Here is a 24703-nt window from a genome sequence, read left to right on the forward strand (position 1 = left end):
TAATATTTTATGTTACAAGCATGAACGTTCCGTAAAAATAAATAAAAAAGAATATAACTTATGGACAGTATACATAACCCGCAGTCTTAAAACTAGTTTATAATGATTTTCATTAAAACAAGTAAAGGTAAATTTAAAACGGCTTTATTTATGTACGGACGTTTATTGAGCGACGGGAAAATCTTCACACACGCCGTGATTGTAAATTGACTCAAATGAGTAGAGAATTGAAAAGCTAGAATTCTCCGAAGCAGACGATGCTTTCAGATTATAAGGTTGTCCCTTGAAAATTCCATATGCATATTGAGGGTAATATTGTTTTTTTTTTAACTGAGATGTTGAAATGTAATTTTAAACTATAAAAATTGTTTCATTTTGAATTAGAATAGACCATTCCTGTAATGCCATCGGAAAAGTAAATAGCACAGGGGCCGGGCCAAGATATTGGGCTAGTTCCCTTGCGCTAAGAGGCACCGCAAGAGGCAGTGTGAGTCGACTTGGCTCCCGCTTGTATGGCATTGCCTCTTGGCGCCAGGAAACTCTCCCCGTGCGTTGGTTTATCGTCAAACATTTAATGGAATGATCTATAGCTGAGGAAGAACCGTGGTCCAAAAGTTTCCGATAAGAATATTAAGATTATCTAGTTATTAAATTAACTAAATTCCATGAAGTAGGGGTTACTATCATATAAAATTACCTTTTCATATAAGCCAAGCGCAATGCATGATGATTCTTTCATTCCGCTTGGCATATTTTAATGAAAATACTTACTTAGCTTGCGTTTTGTAATACCTTCCACAAGGAATTTCGCTTAGGCGTCCGTGTCCGTTCAGCAGAGAATAAATATTAAAAATAATAATAATAAAAATAAATAATATTAAAAATAAATTGTAACCCGCCTCCAAGAGGGAAATTCGTAATTTTTCTCTGCACATGGGGAACTTCAAACGATCACTCAGGATTTTCCAGAGAGATATAGTTTTTTATCCACACATGAACCAGGGAGCACAAATTTGTGCTCACAGCGTGAACTAGCTACTTTCGCCCTTTATTTAGAGCAGGGAGGAGAGACTTGAGAGGGAGTAATAATGTGAATAGGCGGAAGTGGGGTGGCGTAGCGGTTAGCGCTTAAATTCGTCTCGCAGCAAGAGGATCCCGGGTTCGATCCCGGACTGTGGCACCGGTTGAAAATCTGGGAACAAATCCTTCTGCATAGAGTTTGCAAGTTCTCTCCCCGCTTGTCAAAGGAGTTTTCCTCCGCGGTCTAACCCGAATTCTCCTTTCCATCAAAACTTGCATAGGTTAACGGTAATAGTTAGTATAGGGCGCTGTCGGTTAGCTGTGGCATAGGGGCTAGCCACCACCCCTCTGCATTGTAAAGGGACCTGTAAACAAGCCAAAGGCTTAGTGTGGAAATCCCTTCATAGGCAAAGCTTAGATTATTATTATTATTATTGGTTCGCTTCATGGCTAAACTCATCTCTCCGGCTCTTGCTCAGTCACTCGCCGCGGTGTCCGCGCGCATGCGTTAAATTTAAAAACCGGCTTTGAACTGGAAGTGGAAGCTGGCGGTAGTGTAGTAACCGACGCCACTAGCGCGTGCACGTTAGCTAGAATCGAGGGAAAGAGAGAGGTAAAAATTCCTACCCTCCCTTTTTCCCCCCTTCCATTTATATTACTGCTTCTTTAACACGGTACAGTGGAAGGCCGGCGTTTTCCGGTCCCTTTAGAGATCCAGGCTTTCATGATTAGACTAACACTCAAGTCTCTCCTCCCTGTTTAGAGTCACCTCACTTTCCCGGGTGTTGCGCTCATTAGGTGGCCGGCTTTTGGGCCTGATTGTAAATCCTTAATACGTTAGTATTTATATACAGGGTGTTTCTGATAAGTCTGCCATAAATCAAGGGGCGTGTTCTTTGGGTCAAACTGAGTGGAAAGTGTCAAAGAACATGGGGTGTACAAGAATTTGCAACGAAGATATGGCCCCCCAAACATTGGCCCCTAAAACAAGAAAATATTCGAATATGTAGACTAAAACAAATTCAGCCTTATCAACTTGTTTAGAAATAATGAGACAATTTCAATAGTTTCCCTCTAACATCGTTATTGAACTTTCACCTGGCAGAAGTGTATTAAATGAGTAGAAGTATGCCTACTCTAGTAAAGTAAATTCAAAGTATCATGGTACAGACTGTTAAAAAAGTCTTTGCGCGTTGCAGTTTTCGCACATATTTTACTATATTTCAAAAACTATTCAAGCTAGCGCTCTGGAATAAAGTGCGTTATAAAAGTTTTGCATTTCTCTTTCATATTTTACCCGTTTCACAGTTGTCCTTTGCATACTTATACCGGAAACCGGAAATGTCAAAATTATCAACTTTGAAAATATTGGATTCTCGAGGATATAAATGCGATTTTCGGATTCCTTGGGGTCGATTCATATTTGAAAAGTTTTCACCAAATTCAATTCGGATGAATAGGTCACGAGTAATCAGCCTTTATTCAAAATCTGGCAACTTCGATTTAAATGGCGATAATTCATAATCGAGTATCGAATCTTTGTCGTAATAATGCTTGTTAGATGTTATGGCACTTTATGCATATATAAATGATTGGTCTTGTGGCGCGATACTTTGAAACAATTCAGACGCTCATTAAAGGGATGGTGAAGTGGAAAATTAAGTAATTTTTTATTGATTCTTCTATAAGACCAATCTGCATACAGTGCATATAATGAATTATCCAGGAAATAACACCGAACGATTTTTATACGTCAATTAGTTTGAAATTTCATGGATAATTTTAAATAAGGATCTCCGACCAATCGCGTCCTTTTATAAACAATTTTCTCGTGGCACGTTCCATGTTGAATCAATTTATCGCGAGATTTGAAAAAAATTGCGCGATGTGACAATTGTGGCGCGAGACATGGAGCGTGCCACGAGAATTTTGTTAACAAAAAGGCACGGCGTTACGCGATTGGTCGGAGGTCCTTATTTAAAATTATTCTTAAAATCTTAGCCTAATTTGAATATTAAAATCAATGGGAGGTATTTCCTAAATTTTTCATTATACAGACTGGTCTTATAAGAACCGATAAAAAATCACTTTAATTTCCACTTCCCCCTCCCTTTAAGAGAAAACTCGCGTCTTTTGAAGAGGATAAGCGGTTTGAAAATATTGTTATTTGGGCCATGATATCATAATATTTAGAACTCATATTAATTACGTCTTGGTCTTCAGCCCGACTCATTGCAGCCTAGTGAAAATCTCACTCATGATGGCATATGCGCTTCACGAGATCCCTTCAAATAGACATATTCGACTATTCCATTTAAGAAACAACTTCAGAGGAGATGGCTTCTATGCTAGGAAGGTTCGCTACGCGATTGAGCTTCGCTAAACGGAGCCTGGGGTTGCCTATAGCCTCATGCGTATAGAGCAAATGTCAGGCCATTGAAAGATTTTATTTTAGAGGTAGGAATAGGGAACAGAGTAATCTAGGCGCGCGTCAATGTCCCGGACCCCTTCCTCGGGACGGTGGGATATGAAAGAAGAGGCGGGTCATAGCGACAGAGGTAAAAAATAATTACGTATTTTTTGCCGCCCCAGTCAGTAACGTCATAAAAACCTAGTTTAAGTGAGCCAATCTGAAATTTTAAACTTTTTATTACGTGTTGGAAGGAGGGGCTCTATACTGGGCTATGAGTCGGACTGAATTAAACACTAACCGTTCTCTATTCCTACTTCTAAAATTAAATATATCTCTGGTGAGGCTTAATAATAAAGCCGACCACGACCAAAGCATGGGCAAAGGCGTATTTCACAACTGACGTTCAAAGCTACCGATGGAAAAGCCTAAAAATTAAATGAAAAAAAAATGAATGCCGGTAAGAATGATCACAACTGAAAATAACAGCTAACAGCTAAAACGAACCCGAACGGTAAAAACTTGAAGTTAGTCTCTGCGCTGCTGGTCTGCTACTCCTTTTGTTTATTTTCTATGGCAAAAACACTATTTTTGGGCATCGAGGGGTAGTGAAAAAAAAAAACATCAATGCACTTACTTCCTCGATCATTTATATAAATATATTACTTCGGGCGTGATAAATGCAGTTAGGGAGTAATGGGGATATTAGGGAATTTTGTGTTTTAAGACTTTTATTATGAGGGAAAGAAGACATGCCTTTTTTTGAAGAATTTTTCGAAAACTTTTATTATCTTTGTTAATAATTAGTTAAAAGCTGACAAATATTAATAAAATTTGGAGGAAAATTTTCAAATAACAATACTTCCTACGAGTTTCAAATACAAGACTTCCTTCGAGTTTTAAATTAAAGATAGTTCGTTTGCTTTATTAACTAGACTTTATGTCTGTCTTTAAGAATAAGATTAAGAATGATTTTGAAGGGAGGGTGAAGTGAAAAAATGTGTTTTTATCGATTCTTCTACTAATTATGAGACTATTCTGCATAGTGAAACATCCAGGAAATATCTCAGAATGATTTTAAAATTCAAATTCGGTTTAGGTTTTATGGATAATTTAAAGTAATAACCTCCGACCGATCGCGTAACGCCCTGCCTTCCTATTGACAAAATTCTCCATGCCCAATGGAATTTATCGCGAGATTTAATAAAAGTTTCTCACGATGTGACAATCGTTGTGCGTGATATAGAGCGGGCAACGGAAATTTTGTTAGCAGGAAGGCAGGGCGTTAAGCGATTGGTCAGACTTGCTTACTTCAAATTATCTATAAAATCTGAGCCTAATTTGAATTTTAAAATCATTCGGAGACTTTATTTCCAGGAAGTTTCACTATGCAAAATGGACTTATAATTAGAAGAAGAATCGATAAAAAATCACTTTATTTTCCTCTTCATCCTCCCTTTAAAGGCTAGGTGAGGTCCAATAAAAAATCAAGCAATAATTAAAACTGAAAGTGACGGCCTTGTTTGTAAAAAATAGTTCAATAAAGCACACGAACATTCTTCAATTTGAAACTCGAAGGAAGTCTTGTTATTTGAAAATTTTTGTCCAAATAATTTTATAGATATTTTTCAACTTTTAAAGATATTAAAAGTTATTCGAAATATCTTTAAACAGGCTTGTTTTCTTTCCTTCACAATAAATTTTTTAAAACACAAAATGCCCTAATATCCCAATACCTCCCTAAGTTAGAGTTTTTGCCATAGAAAATAAACAAAAGGAGTAGCAGACCAGCAGCGCAGAGACTAACTTCAAGTTTTTACCGTTCGGGTTCGTTTTAGCTGCTAGCTGTTATTTTCAGTTGTGATCATTCTTACCGGCATTAATTTTTTTTTTCATTTAATTTTTAGGCTTTTTCCATCGGTAGCTTTGAACGTCAGTTGTGAAATACGCCTTTGCCCATGCTTTGGTTGTGGTCGGCTTTATTATTAAGCCTCACCAGAGATATATTTAATTTTAGAAGTAGGAATAGAGAACGGTTAGTGTTTAATTCAGTCCGACTCATAGCCCAGTATAGAGCCCCTCCTTCCAACACGTAATAAAAAGTTTAAAATTTCAGATTGGCTCACTTAAACTAGGTTTTTATGACGTTACTGACTGGGGCGGCAAAAAATACGTAATTATTTTTTACCTCTGTCGCTATGACCCGCATCTTCTTTCATATCCCACCGTCCCGAGGAAGGGGTCCGGGACATTGACGCGCGCCTAGATTACTCTGTTCCCTATTCCTACCTCTAAAATAAAATCTTTCAATGGCCTGACATTTGCTCTATACGCATGAGGCTATAGGCAACCCCAGGCTCCGTTTAGCGAAGCTCAATCGCGTAGCGAACCTTCCTAGCATAGAAGCCATCTCCTCTGAAGTTGTTTCTTAAATGGAATAGTCGAATATGTCTATTTGAAGGGATCTCGTGAAGCGCATATGCCATCATGAGTGAGATTTTCACTAGGCTGCAATGAGTCGGGCTGAAGACCAAGACGTAATTAATATGAGTTCTAAATATTATGATATCATGGCCCAAATAACAATATTTTCAAACCGCTTATCCTCTTCAAAAGACGCGAGTTTTCTCTTAAAGGGAGGGGGAAGTGGAAATTAAAGTGATTTTTTATCGGTTCTTATAAGACCAGTCTGTATAATGAAAAATTTAGGAAATACCTCCCATTGATTTTAATATTCAAATTAGGCTAAGATTTTAAGAATAATTTTAAATAAGGACCTCCGACCAATCGCGTAACGCCGTGCCTTTTTGTTAACAAAATTCTCGTGGCACGCTCCATGTCTCGCGCCACAATTGTCACATCGCGCAATTTTTTTCAAATCTCGCGATAAATTGATTCAACATGGAACGTGCCACGAGAAAATTGTTTATAAAAGGACGCGATTGGTCGGAGATCCTTATTTAAAATTATCCATGAAATTTAAAACTAATTGACGTATAAAAATCGTTCGGTGTTATTTCCTGGATAATTCACTATGCACTGTATGCAGATTGGTCTTATAGAAGAATAAAAAAATATTCTTAATTTTCCACTTCACCATCCCTTTAATGAGCGTCTGAATTGTTTCAAAGTATCGCGCCACAAGACCAATCATTTATATATGCATAAGGTGCCATAACATCTAACAAGCATTATTACGACAAAGATTCGATACTCGATTATGAATTATCGCCATTTAAATCGAAGTTGCCAGATTTTGAATAAAGGCTGATTACTCGTGACCTATTCATCCGAATTGAATTTGGTGAAAACTTTTCAAATATGAATCGACCCCAAGGAATCCGAAAATCGCATTTATATCCTCGAGAATCCAATATTTTCAAAGTTGATAATTTTGACATTTCCGGTTTCCGGTATAAGTATGCAAAGGACAACTGTGAAACGGGTAAAATATGAAAGAGAAATGCAAAACTTTTATAACGCACTTTATTCCAGAGCGCTAGCTTGAATAGTTTTTGAAATATAGTAAAATATGTGCGAAAACTGCAACGCGCAAAGACTTTTTTAACAGTCTGTACCTTTCGGTTGGTATTACTTTTATTCTTAACAAGTTAACATGGACGTTACAGGTATTGTTCAAAATGTCCACCAACGGCGTTAAGACAAACATGAACCCGTCTTTCGAAAGATTCTTGGACATGTTGGAAGATTCCTGGCATGTTCCTGATTGTTTGACAACCTTCAATAATTCGTCTTCGCAAGTCTTCCTCATCACGGACTTCATTCTTGTACACGATGTCTTTGAGATGACCCCAAAGATAGAAATCGCACGGATTTAAATCCGGAGATCTGGCTGGCCACGCAACTGGTCCTCCACGCCCAATCCACCTCAAATTAAACGTAGCATTAAGATGTTCTCTAACTGCACGGCTGAAATGTGGGGGTGCCCCGTCGTGCATAAACCACATGTCACGAAGTAATGCTAACGGTATGTCCTCGAGTAGTTCAGGTAAAGTGTCTCTTAAGAACGTGAGATATGCTTCACCATTTAGTCTGGGTGGAAGAAAATGCGGACCTAGTAAATGATTACCGACAATGCCGCACCATACGTTTAAAGAAAATTGCTGTTGGTGACTTCTAACACTAGTTGCGTGTGGGTTTAATTGGCGCCATTCGTGGTGGTTGTGATAGTTCAGAATTCCATCCCGGGAAAAATGTGCCTCGTCGGTTACTAAAAGGACCCGTGGAAATTGATTGTCCTCTACTCTGGCCAAAAACCACTCGCAAAAGTCGATGCGTCTTGGATAATCTGCCGGGTTAAGAGCTTGCACCTTTTGAATATGATACGGGTGAAACTGATGTCCGCGGAGAATTCGCCAGACCAAAACGTGATTAACATGTAATTGTCGTCCAACTTGTCTGGTACTTGTCGAGGGGTCCTCATCGAACATGGCAAGGACGTCTTCCTCGATTTCCTCCATGTCTTCTGGAATGTCTCGCTCTCGAACGTTGTTGGGTTGTACTTGTCCGATGTCCCTCAAGCGCCTGTCAACAGCCTCGAACGTACGACGATTTGGTATGCGTCGTTGCGGAAATTGTTCCTGGTATCACCGCTGTGCTTCCACTGAATTGCCCTGCGCCAGTCCATACATGAGATGCATGTCTGCATATTCTGCATTGGTATACGCCATACTGTACTACCACACGTTCGTTCGAAGTGATACTGTGACGTTATCAACAACATCGCGTTACTTTATAGCAAACCACCGTTTAGTTTTTACGTTTGCGTCATGACTGTCAGCATTGTTTTTTATTCACAAACGTAAGCAATAAACGGTGGTTTGCTAAAAAGTCTTTGGGGTCATCTCAAAGATTTTTTTGACATCGTGTACAAGAATGAAGTCCGTGAATAAAAACAATGCTGACAGTCATGACGCAAACGTAAAAACTAAACGGTGGTTTGCTATAAAGTAACGCGATGTTGTTGATAACGTCACAGTATCACTTCGAACGAACGTGTGGTAGTACAGTATGGCGTATACCAATGCAGAATATGCAGACATGCATCTCATGTATGGACTGGCGCAGGGCAATTCAGTGGAAGCACAGCGGCGATACCAGGAACAATTTCCGCAACGACGCATACCAAATCGTCGTACGTTCGAGGCTGTTGACAGGCGCTTGAGGGACATCGGACAAGTACAACCCAACAACGTTCGAGAGCGAGACATTCCAGAAGACATGGAGGAAATCGAGGAAGACGTCCTTGCCATGTTCGATGAGGACCCCTCGACAAGTACCAGACAAGTTGGACGACAATTACATGTTAATCACGTTTTGGTCTGGCGAATTCTCCGCGGACATCAGTTTCACCCGTATCATATTCAAAAGGTGCAAGCTCTTAACCCGGCAGATTATCCAAGACGCATCGACTTTTGCGAGTGGTTTTTGGCCAGAGTAGAGGACAATCAATTTCCACGGGTCCTTTTAGTAACCGACGAGGCACATTTTTCCCGGGATGGAATTCTGAACTATCACAACCACCACGAATGGCGCCAATTAAACCCACACGCAACTAGTGTTAGAAGTCACCAACAGCAATTTTCTTTAAACGTATGGTGCGGCATTGTCGATAATCATTTACTAGGTCCGCATTTTCTTCCACCCAGACTAAATGGTGAAGCATATCTCACGTTCTTAAGAGACACTTTACCTGAACTACTCGAGGACATACCGTTAGCATTACTTCGTGACATGTGGTTTATGCACGACGGGGCACCCCCACATTTCAGCCGTGCAGTTAGAGAACATCTTAATGCTACGTTTAATTTGAGGTGGATTGGGCGTGGAGGACCAGTTGCGTGGCCAGCCAGATCTCCGGATTTAAATCCGTGCGATTTCTATCTTTGGGGTCATCTCAAAGACATCGTGTACAAGAATGAAGTCCGTGATGAGGAAGACTTGCGAAGACGAATTATTGAAGGTTGTCAAACAATCAGGAACATGCCAGGAATCTTCCAACATGTCCAAGAATCTTTCGAAAGACGGGTTCATGTTTGTCTTAACGCCGTTGGTGGACATTTTGAACAATACCTGTAACGTCCATGTTAACTTGTTAAGAATAAAAGTAATACCAACCGAAAGGTACCATGATACTTTGAATTTACTTTACTAGAGTAGGCATACTTCTACTCATTTAATACACTTCTGCCAGGTGAAAGTTCAATAACGATGTTAGAGGGAAACTATTGAAATTGTCTCATATTTCTAAACAAGTTCATAAGGCTGAATTTGTTTTAGTCTACATTTTCGAATATTTTCTTGTTTTAGGGGCCAATGTTTGGGGGGCCATATCTTCGTTGCAAATTCTTGTACACCCCATGTTCTTTGACACTTTCCACTCAGTTTGACCCAAAGAACACGCCCCTTGATTTATGGCAGACTTATCAGAAACACCCTGTATATATCAATAATTAAATAGACTAGGTATAGAATGAAAATTTCTAATAAAAGGGATTTACATTTCAAAAACTTTATCGGCAAGAATTTTGTCCATTCCTTTTCTGAATGCGAAAGCGGATAGTTCAGAGAAGGCGATTTGTTCGGGCATATAGAAACAGTTGGGGTAAATGTCGGCACCTCCGAAAAAGGCCAGTCCTTGTAAGAAAACGTGGTCCATCAGAATTATGGCTTTCCTCGAATTTGCTTCCTGATCACCCATTTCCATGGCTTTCTCAACAATTTGGTCCCACTTTATCGTGAGCATGCTTTTGTCTTTCAGAATACGCTGCCAAACCTTTTGAATTTCTGCGTTCTCTGAGCCCTAAGGTAAATAGAAAATATGTCCAAATAAGTAGAAACGCTTTGAAGTTAATTATCGGTTTTAACGAGTGATTTTTTCCGTGTCAGATTAAAGTAGATTCAGAAATCAATAACAATTTTTCAATTGTTCTCGGTTCTTGTCTTCTATGAACTTCTTTTCACTTAAAGGGAGGGTGAAGTGGAAAATCAAGTTATTTTTATTATCGATTAATCTACTAATTATAAGACCAGTCTGCATAGTAAAACATCCAGGAAAAATCTCTGAATGATTTTAAATGAATGAGATTTTATTGATAATTTTAAATAACCCCTTCCCGTTAACAAATTTTCCGTTGCACGCTTTACATCTCGTGCCACCCCATCGCGCGAAATTTTTATCAAACCTCGCGGTAAATTTCATTTGGTATGGAGCGTGCTACGAGATTTTTGTTAACAAGAAGGCCGGCCGTTTTGCGTTTGTTTGGAGGTCCTTTTAACAAATTATCCATAAAATCTGAACCTAATTCAAATTTTAAAATCATTCGGTGATATTTTATGGATGGTTCACAATGTAGGCTGGTCCTATAGTCAGTAGAATAATAGATAAAAAAATCACTTGATTTTCCACTTCCATTTTCCGTTTAATTGTAAACAATGATTATTAAAATTTGATCTTTTTCATAGCCACATTTTTGGCGAGGAGGAACAGAGACCTGCACGGGCCGAGTTTTTCAGGCCCGATCCGAGCTCGGCCCGGGATTTAGCATTTTGAAAAAGTCTGAAACCCGGCCCGGGTCCGAGTATATTGTTGGTTTTCCGGCCCGACACATTACATGTAGTTCAGTTGTAGTTTTTATATTTTTTACATAACATCAATGAATTGAGTTGCATTAGCGTCGTGTATTATTCATTTCTTTTGATAATTGTTCGTCACAACGTCACATTTGTTCTTAGAAGCTTATACTCATGTAAATTATCTTTCATTTGAATTTTGGATTAAAGGAGAACCAAGCAATTTTTAAAAATTAACAAAGCCCGGCCCCTTAATTTCCAAAATTTGAAAAGCCCGACCCGGCCTGGCCCGATAAAATTTCCAAATGTGAAAAGCCCGGCCCGTGCAGGACTCTGCGGTGGAATGAACAAGGTCTGGTTGAGGTTTGGCCAATTTTGTCTGTTATGGTTTTGTTTATTTTTCGTACTACTTTGAATTCGATTTACGCTCGATGACGCGATACAAACCCTCTTCGATGAAATAAATTACGAGAACGTGCCTTTCTTCTCTGGCACTTGATTTTCTAACTTGTTTGAAAACAAGGCATTACGTAATTTCTTAGACAATTTCAGTTCCGTTAATTTCAACTCAATTAAAGGGACTGTAAAGATGACATCGGTTGGTGGGAAAAAATTATTTGAAACTAGCTGTTACCCGCGGCGTCGCTCGCGTATAATAAGAACTTCCATCAATATGATACAAAGAATGGGTAGATTTTACTGATGACCAATTTTTTTGTAGCACCCTAGGAGCGAAGGCACTCGGCGTTGCCCGTCAGCCCGTCGGAACATTTTTTTATTACCTTTCACGCGGTCATTATTCCATAAAGAAGGGTTTTTAAATTTCTGGCCGCCATTTTATAAGATGGCAACAAATCGAGCCCAAAAGAGCATTCAGCCCGTCTATAGGTTAAAGGAAAGCAGTGTACTAAATATTTGCGAAATCGGTTGAAACGCGCGGCCGTTGTTGCATAGATTTTTAACATTTCTGGGCACCATTTTTTAAGATGGCGGCTGATTGGAAAAACCTTTCTTAGTACGCGCCTATTACTTTTGAGTAACGTACCTGCAAATTTTCAGCCTTCTAGGGCAAGCGGTTTGGGCTGGGCGTTGATTATCAGTCAGTCTGTCAGTCAGTCAGGAATTTGATTTATATAGATATAGATAGATAGATACCGCAGAACCACATGACCGAGGAGAGGCGTGGTTCAAAGAAGCTTAGTTCGTTTTATTTCGAAAACAAGCACTTCGGGGAATTGGCGCTGCAATCTCGCGGAAAAAAAGGACTAGGCGTCCAGTCCCACTCTATGTGGAGTCTTTGTATGTTGTTGTCACGTGGTGCCTGTGACGTATTTCAAATAATTTTTACCCGCCCGCCGATAGCTTCTTCGCAGTCCACTTAACAAATATAACTAAGCCTTAGAACGTAACGTAATTTTTGGTGTGGATTGTAATTGGCCAAAGGGGCGATCAAGTATAAAACATACAGAGGCTGCGCGTCGGGCACCTCAAAAATTTAATACAGCTAACGTTTCTGGAAAATATATATTGAATCCTATAGACAAACCTCAATGGATTTTTGAACGTTGGTATCTTTTATGACGATCAGTTCCAAATTCTTGTACTTAAGTATATCCGTTAGGTGTTCCAGACGATCAGGAGGATCGGGCAATGTCAATTGAGACAACAGTACTCCCATGAAAGAGGCGCTCAACCAGAATGAGGCCAGTAACCAAGACAAGTACAATAATCTCTGGGCTAATCCACCCGAAAATTCTTGCGCTAAAAGTCCAATAAAGTTTTTTTTTCTAAATATTGGTCATTCAACATCATGATGGATTTGATTTGCACAATTAGTGAAGTCATGGGGGTAATCTATAAGATTTAAATTTCATAGATGTCCCCCATTTAATATGTGCAAGCAGGAATATATAGATTTCTTCTTCTTGGAATCTTTTTGAGGCCATATGCGGCTTCTACACGCTCAATATTTTGCACAAATTAAATGGGGGACATGTATAAAATTAATCATCTTATAAATTATTCCCGACTAATTGTGCAAATCAAAATCCATCATGATGTTGAATGCCCAATATTTAAGAAAACCATAAATATTTATTGGAAAAATATATCGATTAAATTCCACGTTATTTATTCAATTATTTTTAATATATTTTTGTCACAATAAAGAAGTTGATGTTGAGTCCATAGACCGGGCACAATTTTATTGTGCAAAATAAACGTCAAATACACAGACTTTAATGTTATTCAAATGCGAAATATTGTTCAATTGTCTGAATAACATTTTGAGCAATAAAGAACTCACTCAATATATTCAGTTTTTTACGCAAATATTGTCCAAAATTTACTGCAAATGATGTTCCATTTGCTCTAGAAAATATTGTGGCATTATAATTGAACTTTGCGCAAATGCTAGTCCGGATAACGTTTATTTTATACTTTGTAACAAAAACAACGGGCCCCACGTTTTTTGCGCAAATTATTGATCGTGTAGGGTCCCGATTGAATGTAAGGGGAAGGGCTTAAAAATTTGTTTAACAGCCCGCGCCTCCCTCTTTGCGTTTCATTGGCTATTCACATGTATAGGAACAAAAAAAATTAAGAAAACCACAGGAAAAAACGACACCTAATCAATGAAACGACAAAATAAATCATCCTCACGCAACGACTCTAAATAACTCTTACGCTTATACAAAAACTTCTCCTGTTGTCAATATATATCTAGCCAATAAAAACAAAAAATTGCTCAAACAAAAAGGTTAGACATTTACTTAAGGCAAATCCCAACTTCAACTCCAAAAATTAAAATTTAAAAAATATCTATGCAAAGAGAATTTGTTTACATTAGGGTTTGGCACTCATAGGTCGCGGGAATCGCTGCTAGGTCGCTAGCTATGTCAATATCACGCGGTTTGTAAGTTCAAATAAATGATGCATGACGTCAGGGGTGACGATTTCTACATCTCCTCCCCCATAAGTCAAGCAGACAGACCCAGAAAATCGCCTGTTAAAGATTCCAAGTAGAAAAATATATGTATTCCTGCAGAGATTAATATCGTTTTTTAATTAAACAATATGTTGATAAGTTTATTTCAATGCCTTCCCTATGATCCAATTCAAAGTTTTGATTTTTTTTACCTCTCCGTGTGACGTAGTCCAGGAGAGGTTCTGTAACGGCCGTGTCTGTGTGTGTGTCTGTGTGTGTGTGTGTGTGTGTGTGTGTCTGTGTGTCTGTCCGTTGTTACACCCACGTGACCGCGTTCGCAGTTTGCGTATCGGAGCAAACGTGTTCCCAATTTCCGGACCGCATTGACAGGTCACAGAAATTTAGAAAATTGTATTTCTCTCCGTTGGCTACTCTATATTTGAGTTCTCACACCACCATGTTTGGTCTTCGTCCATCCCACATGGACACCACTCTGTACATACTGGCTTCTAATCACCACCATCTTCTGGTCTTCGTCCATTCCACTTGGACACCAGTCTGTACATATTGGCTTCTAATCACCACCATCTTCTGATCTTCGTCCATTCCACTTGGACACCAGTCTGTACATACTGGCTTCCAATCACCACCATCTTCTGGTCTTTGTCCATCCCACTTGGACACCAGCCTGTACATACTGGCTCCTAAACACCACCATCCACTGGTCTTCCGTCTACTCCACATAGACACCAATCTGTATCATTGGCTTCCAACACCACCATCCACTGGTCTTCCGTCTATTCCACATAGACACCAATCTGTATCATTGGCTTCTACTCCATTATCATCGTTTGGTTTTAGGATATACGCGGCGATCAGCTAGGGTTACGAGAAACGTCTAGCCTCCCTAAGGTGGGATCGCCACCAAAGGTTTTCGCAATTGCGCTTTTTCCTTACTATTATAATGGAAACGAATCGTATATATACCCCAAAATTTGAAGAAAGTGGGCAAGAGGGGTACCCTTCACTTTAAACGTCAATATTAGCAAAGTTGAGATGATAATAGGTATAACTTTATTTTAAACGATTTAACTATTATTAATGTTAATTATTGAAGATTAAAATAATTAAAAATAATTATATTTATTTAAATATAAAAGATAAACCTCTCGTGCAAAGAGAGAGATTATCATCGCCTCCTATATCTGCCAAGGTCCGTGCATGCGATATATTTCATTCATTGCCTCCTATCTATCAAGGCCCGTGCATTGCGATATATTTTTCAAAACAACAACCAAAATGGGAAGCTCCTCTCAGAAACATAATAATTTCTTTTCTCTGTATATGAAATGAAAATATGGATAATATTGCGCTCCTTCTTTAATGGTATCAATCCTTGCCTGTCTATTAATATTTTACGTAGTAGTAATACGTTTTTAGCGAAGTCTAGAGAGGATAAACATAAGCGAGATTGTTTCGGAAAACAAATACTGCTTCCACTAATGGGTTTACACTCCTTGTTACTCTTGTTGTCTGTGTGTGTCCGTCCATTGTTACACTAGTGCGTCGCGTTAGCAGTTAGCCTTGTGTTGATGTGTTAAGAAATCATACAGAACCTTAATATTCCCTTTTTCCATAATATAAAGTGAATATGTGGAAGTATTTTTCGTAATTATGATGCATTTAGTACTTTTGTAGCTTTAAAGCTCTGTTTCATTTTGATATTCCAAAGATTTTTTTTAATATTGTTATTTGAAATGGCTGTTTATATATTGCTTAAGCTATACTACATCTGTATATAGAATAATCCTTGGTTTAGTGATTTCATGAAGAAAACTAAGACCTAAACTCCGGCGCGTATAACAAGTATTATCCGCAAAAGGCTTAGTGAAACAAAGAGTAAATAATTGAGGCCTGAGGTGAAGTAAACTCTTGGCTTTGATTTTCGTGTCTGGAATGAACAGACATCAACGGTTCAGAGTGAGCCGAAAGTTAAATACACTCTTAAATAATAATTATAAGGTTAGTAAAAGGGCTAATGGTAAACGGGTAGTAACTACAGACTTATTATTCTCTTTATGGCGCGCATTGACTATTAGTGCGTCTAGCTACAATTTAGCTTTGGTGTTATTTAACGTTAACATTCATGTTGGCAAACTAAGAATATTGTTGAGGTGAGACGAGACGATAGTGTTTACACTGCAAACCAGTTGTGAATGTAGCTTTCAGAATATAGGGTAAACAGCTGAAGCGTAGACTTCATTTCCTGTTCTTTTCCCCATTGACTGATTTCCATGTGTCCAAGATTTATCCTTATTGGATATAAAATGTCGTCTGCTTTACTGTACATTCGCTATGTTTGGAATACTGCTTCAATATTTCGTAAATTTTTACTTCAAAAAAGTTAAATAATTCCATATCTAGGTAAAAACGTTTGTAGTAGTAGACCTCTTGACACGGAGAGGTAATATTTTGGTTTTCCCAACTTGTTATAATATGGAAATTAACAAGTTTTATCACAAAATTCTGTCGCACAAAAACCAGCAGTCGATCACACCCGGAGTACTAAAATAATGCTTTCCCCTCTTCAGCCTTTAAGACTGCCAGACGCAGCACACAAACTCTCTCCTCTGAGCATAGAAGCCTATGCAACATAGAGAATTTCCTTCAGGGGAAAGCAAAAATTCAAGAGAAAATAAATTTAAAAGGATTTCTATTGTTCATCTTCAGTTCGCTAGAACCACATTGCACCGCTTTCAGTTAGCTAGAACCCTCCATCTTTTACCCCAGCGGGGATTCGAAAATCGGCATGGTCGCTCCATTGTTAGTCTCAAGGCTCGGTTTTCATTTCGCTAGATTGAAGTCGGCCTTTAAGACGAACGAGGCGATTGGCCACTTAAAGAATTTTGAACCTGTAAGCACCTTATCCTAATCATACGGTGATAACGTCTCCAAATCATTCGGCGGCCGTAAGAGACGGCCGAATCTTCGGAGTTTTTACCGCCTCTCTTCCCTCCATCAATCTTAGACTCGCGGAACTTTCGCCGGATTTTTCTAGTATTTTTCCGCGTACCTTTTTGCTGGCACCTTGGCTACGGTTCATATTTTTATTTAGTATAGCTGCTTTGTTTTTTCAACTCAAGCTTCATCGTTTGCGATTTGAATATGGTAATCGCATTGCCCGTCGCGATTTACGAGTTCAAAGGGTTTTTCGAGACTTAAAATCAAGCGTGGGCAAAATTTTAGGTTAAGCGGGAAATGGCTTTAGGCCTTGGCGGGCCTTGGCGAAATCTATAAGGTAGATCGACGGCTTTTTGCTTTTTGGTAGATTAAAGATAAAAACGTCGTTGAATTTATCCTACATTTAAGGGATAATTTCGCGAGATCCAATTACTTTTAATATTTTTTCTACCGGGGCTTGTAAGTTAGAGCCACCTATTTTTGACCAATTGCATCAATTATTAATAATTGCTAGATTAAATTTGGTTATTTCGTTTAGTATCTATTTAAATTATTAAATTTTGGTAGGTGTGTAACCATTGATAGAGGGCTAATGATCTACATTAATGAATTTATCATAATCTCACGAGATCCACACAATTGGATTATAATTTGCGATTAATTAACGTTGTTATTAGGTTCTCATTGCCTCATATTTAACCCTACTAAAATTTGCGCTAAGTTTCATTCAAAATTCGACGTATATTAACTGTTGTTTAGCGTGTTCTTTAATACCCATTTAAAAGAATATTACGAAGCAATTTAAGAATAAATAATTTTTTATCAAAAAAATAAATAAATAAATAAATAAAAAAGGAAAAAAAGCACTTGTTTCTATCATAAGAAAAGAAATCGAAAAAGAGAAAATTTTCTTTGTATTGAATGTGTTCCCAATACAAAGACCATTTCCCAAAATTTCCACTCCTTGGGAAAAACCAAAGTTTCCATCCCTTCAATTTGAAAGCGCGCCAAATAAAATTGTCCAATAAAGAAAAAGTGGGCGTCAAAAAGTACCACGCGGCTTAAGAGGAAGTGACGTCCATTTGGATTGAGAGAAAATTTTCGAAGTATCCGAATGACGATAAGGATTGGGGTTAGAGAATACGGTTTTTTCGGTCCACTCCGAATGAGCCCGATCCGAATCATAAGGATTCAGAATGATCCGAATGATTTTCGAATTTTAGAGAATAGCCTCCCAGGGCTGTAATCAGGGGCGGACTGGCCATAGGGCCCCAACTGCCACTGGCAGTGGGGCCCCAGTCAATGGGGGCCCTCCTTTTCGGGGTTTGTATATTTCAAAATTGGTCCTTCACTAATTCAAAATAGTTACGTATCCATAAATCGGACATTGGTAAATGGCATCTCATAAGATAATGTTCATTTAATAATTTATAAAGCGGAAAGAGATAGTTTTGTAGTCTTATTGTATCCGACTCTACTTTTATACCTTGGCCTATCCCGCGAGAAACAAAACTTAAAATCGGTTTATATTTTACTTTCATGCTTAGTGAGAAAAAGGGAAAATAAGGGACTAAGAGCACATTAAGAGAAGGCTCAAGTTATAAAACTACTACTCTTCATCATTTTTTGATTTTTACTGTTTAAGCTCTAGTTGAAGATAAATATATTTTTAAGTTTTATATTTATATTTATATTCATATTTTCACAACCATTACCCACTAGAATTAACCAAGGTCGAGGCCCGGCCGGGCCCCCGAGAGGGGGATTCCCGTTGAGCGGATTCCAAACTAGCGGTCCTCATAACAGCGGTTCCCTAAGTTTTCCCGAAATGACAGTTTACCCGTTACAGCAGTTACCGATACAGTTGTTCTCGTAAACGTGGCGTACCGTTACGGCAGTTCTCAAAAGAGCAGAAAAACCGGGATGCGAAAAACTATAGTTATTTATTATGGTGTAGGCTATGTTATAAGAACTCAAATAGAACTATGCCAGATACGGATAATACGGTTTGGTTAAAGTTGATCATTTGAACTCAATAGTATTAAGTCAGGCCAGGTTGGGTTGGGATTTTAAGGGTTTTTTTTCGATTGGTTTGAGTTAGGTTAGTTATATTTTGGAAATAGTGTAACAATGATAGGCCTTTTCCAAAATATTGTTGTTTATCTTCATTGACTTTCCAATTAATAATATGCCTTTTAAAAAAATTAGGTCACTACCAATGTTACGCCATTTCCAAAATATTTGTTTTTCTTCATTGACTTCCCAAATAATAATATGCCTTTTCCTAAAAATGTCACATTACCAATTTTACGCCTTTTCCAAAATATTGTGTTTATCTTCATTGACTTCCCAAATAATAATATACCTTTTTTAAAAAATTAGGTCACACTACTTATTAAATGATCACTGAATAAACTAACATAAAAAACCAACGAACATAACTGTATTGTTAAGGAATGCTCAAAACTCAAGACTACACTGCTATTTCCCAAAATAGCAGCCGCTATTTCTAAACTAGCAGCTGCTATTTCTTGAAGAGTAGTTTTGATTAACGCCGCTGTTTTTTTGGAATCGCGGTTGCTATTTCGAGAACTGCTCTTCCAAGAATTGCTGATACGAGTTACACCCCCCCCCCGAGAGGTACGGGTCCCGGGAAAATGGACCGAATTGCCCCCCCTCTCTCGACGGCCCAGAAGATGTTGAAGCTTTTCGGTGGCCTATCGCGAGAGAAACAAACTTAAACCTCCGTTTATATTTTACTTTCATGCTTAGTGAGAAAGGGAAAAAAAAGGGACTGAGAGCACATTAAGAGAAGGCTAAAGTTTTAAAACAACTACTCTTCATCACTTTTTGAATTTTACTGTTTAAGCTCTAGTTGAAGATAAATTTATTTTTAAGTTTTATATTTATATTTTTACAACCATTATCCACTAGAATTAACCAAGGTCGAGGCCCGGCCGGGCCCCCGAGAGGTACGGGCCCGGGAAAAAGGACCGAACTGCCCCCCTCTCTCGACGGCCCTGTGCATTATAACCACATACTCCCCTCTCATTTTAGGGATCGGCTTAGGGGCCCTTTTTAAAACGGTGGCAGATGGTTGTGCAGCTTGCCAGTCCGCCCCTGGCTGTACTAATCTAGACGGAGGGATTGAACTCTTCTTTTTTCACCTTAATGGTGGTATGGCAAATACCTTGCAACACTATGGTAGAATAAGCGGCGTAGAGATTGTAAAAATATCCGTGTTTTGATTTTGCAAAGTGGGTATATTTATTGACGAGGTTCCAAGCCGCCGGAAAAGCGACTAAGGTCGCTAAAAGGGCCATCCAAACTTCAAAGTCAAAAGATTCTAGAGCTTGAAAAATATTAGACGGTTTAATTTCTGGTCTGCCAGAAAACATTCTCCAATTGGTGATCCAAAATGTGCTCGTGAACTTCAGATACAAGTAATTTTTGTGCAAAACCGGTATTGGCATCAGTGCTAAGTCACTCTCCTGAAATATAAAATAGTGTTGACTTTGATATATGGACGGATCAAGTTGATTTCGTACGTTTCTAAGTAGGTGTCCAATAAGTCCCGTCCCATTGTGGTCGTTTAGCGCCTCTCCTTGATAACCGTCTTTACTGTTGTCCAGGAATTTTATAGAGAACCTAAATAGTTGAATTAATTTTAAGTTTTGTAAAATAGACTCAGTAAACGTTTCTAAATAATAACTACTTCAACTGGAGTTTATTTATAAGCGCTAGAAAAAACGTTGCCACATGACCTTCGATAAAACCGTTTTTCTGCTCTGAATAAAATGCCACCTGCAAAGGCGAAGAAGTACTTTAATTGTTAATTTCACTTTACCGTAAGCTTTCCCCTTTCCATTCTTAGACTGCACCGTTACGTTTTAAATAAATTATTGTAATCGAAAGTATTTTGTATGATTAATTTTTTATTCTACAACAATCAACTTTCAAATGCTTGTATTTTAGTTTCCAATAAAATTGCCACGATTTTGAGAGCTAACTTTGAACCGAGGATGCCCATTTCCGCACAATTTTCTAGAATCATAGCCCAATTCTGCACAATTTTTATGGGCCATTTGCGCACAGTTTCTACATCGAAATTTTAGTTCACCATTTTTTACCATAACCTATTTCCGCACAGTTTGCAAATAGCATAGTTTTATTTTCTTGTTCATTAGGTTTGGTTCGGTTAGGGTTAGGGTTAGGGTCAGGTTACGTTAGGCTGTGCTACAACAGAGGCTTTGTATTAAACTTGTGATTTGACCATTGCAATATCGCTATCTATATGGAAAAGTGTATTGATTGACGTAAGCATTAAAAAAATTGTGTTTTTGTTAAAATAAAAGTATAACATGCATTTTTTATTTCCGTTTGTAAAAACTGCATTTAAAATAAATTTATCGTTTAGTATTATCGAAAACTTTGATCATAAAACATCACATTTTGGCTATATTCGGTGCAATGGGCTAGGAGCATAAGTTTCAGGGTTTTAAAATGTAATCAAGAAGAAAATAAAAATGTTTTATTTGCAAACTGTGCGGAAATAAGTTATGAAAAATTGTGCGAAAAGGGGCTATATGTTTTTAACGTGTGAAAAATAGAACTGTGCTCGACCACCTTTTGAACAATTTGTCACAAGAAGCAATTGGTTAAAGATCTGATTTTACTGGAATTATTTGTGAATGAGCATAGCCCTCAAATATTTTAAGTAATAAGCAATTTTATATTTAAGGGTTTGAATATTTTTACGTTAAAATTTTAGAATTATTTTGTCATTGTAAACGTTGGTGTTCAAATTTACAGTTACGCAGTTGCTTGAATGTCGTTAAATTCTTACGTTTACGGCAACGAATCGGATGAATCTCCCGTATGCGGTGTTATTATTGCTGACGTTCATTATTAGGGACTGAAACGAAGGAGGATTTGAAAGTGGAGGCCTGGAATGAAAACCCTATTTTGAAAACGTTGAGGGTGATTTATCTTGTGGTATTTACATTCGTTGCTATTATAACCGTGTATAGCAGACCCATAAATGTAGGTTCAGCCAATTTCTAATATATTGTTGTCTGCTCATATTATCAAAGATAAACATTTCATATAAGTAGCCACGAACAAAATGCATTATTCTAAGCAATCTAATTTATGGAATATTTACTCAACGTTATAATTGAGTCGTTTTTAAAGGAATAGTCGCATTCTTACAAGGCAAATTTAGTAATTTTTTGGCGTTGAGAAATACACGATGACAAGTCTTTGTTGTGAAAATTAAAGCTCAATTAATGAATTTAATCACAGGCTGGTTAAATAACAAGCCTGATAAGGGCACCCCTTGAAATAAAAAATTAAAAGAATATGCAAAAATTGCGTTAAATAGATTTTGGGAATAACATAGTTATGACATTATTGTAAAAAATTAAAAGGGTTGATATCAGAGAAAAGAAGTAATTGACAAACAATTTTATCATCACAATCAATAGCTCCTCTTACACTTGTGACTAATACCAGGGATAGATTTAATTTTAGAAGTAGGAATGGAGAACAGAGAAATGTGGGCGCGCGTCAAAGTCCCGGACTGCCTTCCACGGGACGAGGGCATTTGAAAGAAGAGGCGGGTCATAGCGACAGAGGTAAAAAGGAATTACGTATTTTTCGCCGTCCCCGTCAGCAACGTCATCAAAACGTAGTTTAAGTGAGCCAATATGATGATTTAAACTTTTCGTTACGTGTTGGAGGGAGAGGCTCTATACTGAAGTAAATACTAACCGTTCTCCATTCCTACTTCTAAAATTAAATCTATCCCTGCTAATATTTTAATGAAATATTCAATGCAGAAAAATATCGTAATGTTCTACAGAAGGCGCAAAGGTTGAGGTACTTCTTATACGGCGTAAGTGCTTAATTATCAGAGAAAAGAAGTAACTGAAAAAAATATTATTATTTCATCATAATCAACAGCTTCTCTTACATTTGTGACTAATACTTTAATGAAATATTCACTGCAGAAAAATATCGTAAAGTACAAAAAGGCCCAACGAATGGGTATACTACTTATATGGCACAAGCGCTTACTCAAATAGTTATATGTGTAGGCCTACAACTCAATATTTTCAATCAATATGAAAATACAAACAGTGACATGTTATAAGTAGGGAAACACTAACCCGGATATGATATGACCTTTATCCAAACATCAAAATGATATGGCTAGGTAAATATTAATAATGGAAATATAATGAAGGAAATTTTATAAGTAGGTAAACACTAACCCATATATTAATGGTCCACATATGACAATTATACGAGTAGGTACATGTACATATTAACGCCCATATTAAAGGGTCAGTAGCGTTTAATTTCGACTACGGTAACGTTTTGGTAGTATCAGTAATAGCAGGAATATATAGATCTCTTCTTCTTGGAATCTTTAAGATTACTACTGATTGAATGTAAGGGGAAGGGCTTAAAAATTTGTTTAACCGCCCGCGCCTCCTTCCTTGTATTTCATTGGCTATTCACATGTATAGGAACAAAAAAAAATTAATAAAGCCCCAGAAAAAAACGACACCCAATCAATCAAACAACAAAATAAATCCTCCTCCCGCAACGACTCTATAAATAACTCATATGCTTATGCAAAAAAACTTCTCCTGTTCTCAATATATATCTAGCCATTAAAAACAAAAATTAATAATAATAGTGTAAAAGTAGGTCAAATTAACAATTATTTAAGGGAACTCCAACTTTAACTCCAACAATTAAAATTTAATAAACATACATAACCCTGGGTCAATAAACGTGGTTTCTAAGTTCAAATACATTATGCATGACGTCAGGGGTGACGATTTCTACACCTCTTCCCCTTTAATTCAAGCACAAACACCCAGCCTATTAAAGATTCCAAGTAGAAAAATCTATGTATTCCTGTTAATAGAAGTTAAGAAAATTAAACCTAATCATTTAGCTTTCTTATTTAAAAATCTTAAACATTTCAAAAACGGCAAAAATTTATGGGAATGACCTGTAAGTCGGAACTGTCGTCTGGGTGTAGCAGGGCCGTCGCCAGGGTAAAATTTTAGGTATTGCCGCGGTAGGGTACATTTTCGGGTGAATGCATCTTATTATCGATGCGTGTGCCAAGTCTTAACGCAAGATGTTTAACTAAAAAGTCTGGTTCAAGATGATGCATATTATTATTGCGAGGTGGCAAATGTGTCGCCCTTATTCAGTATCACTACACAAGAGAGGGAGTCCCAAACCCCGCTTTTGGTTACTTCCTAGGCTAATTTAATGGGCTTCTGATTACATTTAAAAAGTAAACTTAGCTACTAAAACAGCCTTTCGCGAGCTACCGGATATTTAACATGTTGAGAAACCAAAATAAACCTCTCCGATTCGACACGAGGGCTATCTACCCACTTAATTACCTGAATATGCTACTATCACTATTTATTGACAAGCAACTAAAGGTGTTAAAATTTCAAATAATGAATTATTCAAACGTTATTAAGAATTCCATTGACAACTCGATTGGTCTTTAAACACTACCCTCTCGTTACACCTCAACAATATTCTTAGTTGTCCATTATGGTCGATAACGTTTCTCCATACTAATGATAAATTTTCCCTAGCCTATCAAAAGGAGAACATGCAACAAAAAATGGAAGTTTGCCCGATCAGACCTACAACCGCACCATGACTCTTTGTTCTAACATAGAACAAAGTGACAGTTGTCGAATTCAGTTCTCTTTGATTTTTTCAAACTACTTCTGTTACTCTTTCTACCT

At 37.8% G+C, this 24703-nt stretch overlaps 1 long non-coding RNA gene across 1 annotated transcript; it reads right to left on the reverse strand.

The window, feature by feature from the left end:
- Positions 1-1587: 1587 nt before the first annotated feature.
- LOC149718686 (uncharacterized) lies at positions 1588-10239 on the reverse strand. The gene is made up of 2 exons (XR_016374617.1): positions 9952-10239; positions 1588-1848 (listed from the first exon to the last, which is right to left on the reverse strand). It is a non-coding gene; the product is annotated as an uncharacterized LOC149718686 (long non-coding RNA).
- Positions 10240-24703: the final 14464 nt, after the last annotated feature.

The sequence above is a fragment of the Phalangium opilio genome, unplaced genomic scaffold, assembly GCF_054372755.1.
Source record: "Phalangium opilio isolate 3A_F unplaced genomic scaffold, DU_Popi_V2 ptg000002l_1, whole genome shotgun sequence".
NCBI classification, from domain to species: Eukaryota; Metazoa; Arthropoda; class Arachnida; order Opiliones; family Phalangiidae; genus Phalangium; species Phalangium opilio.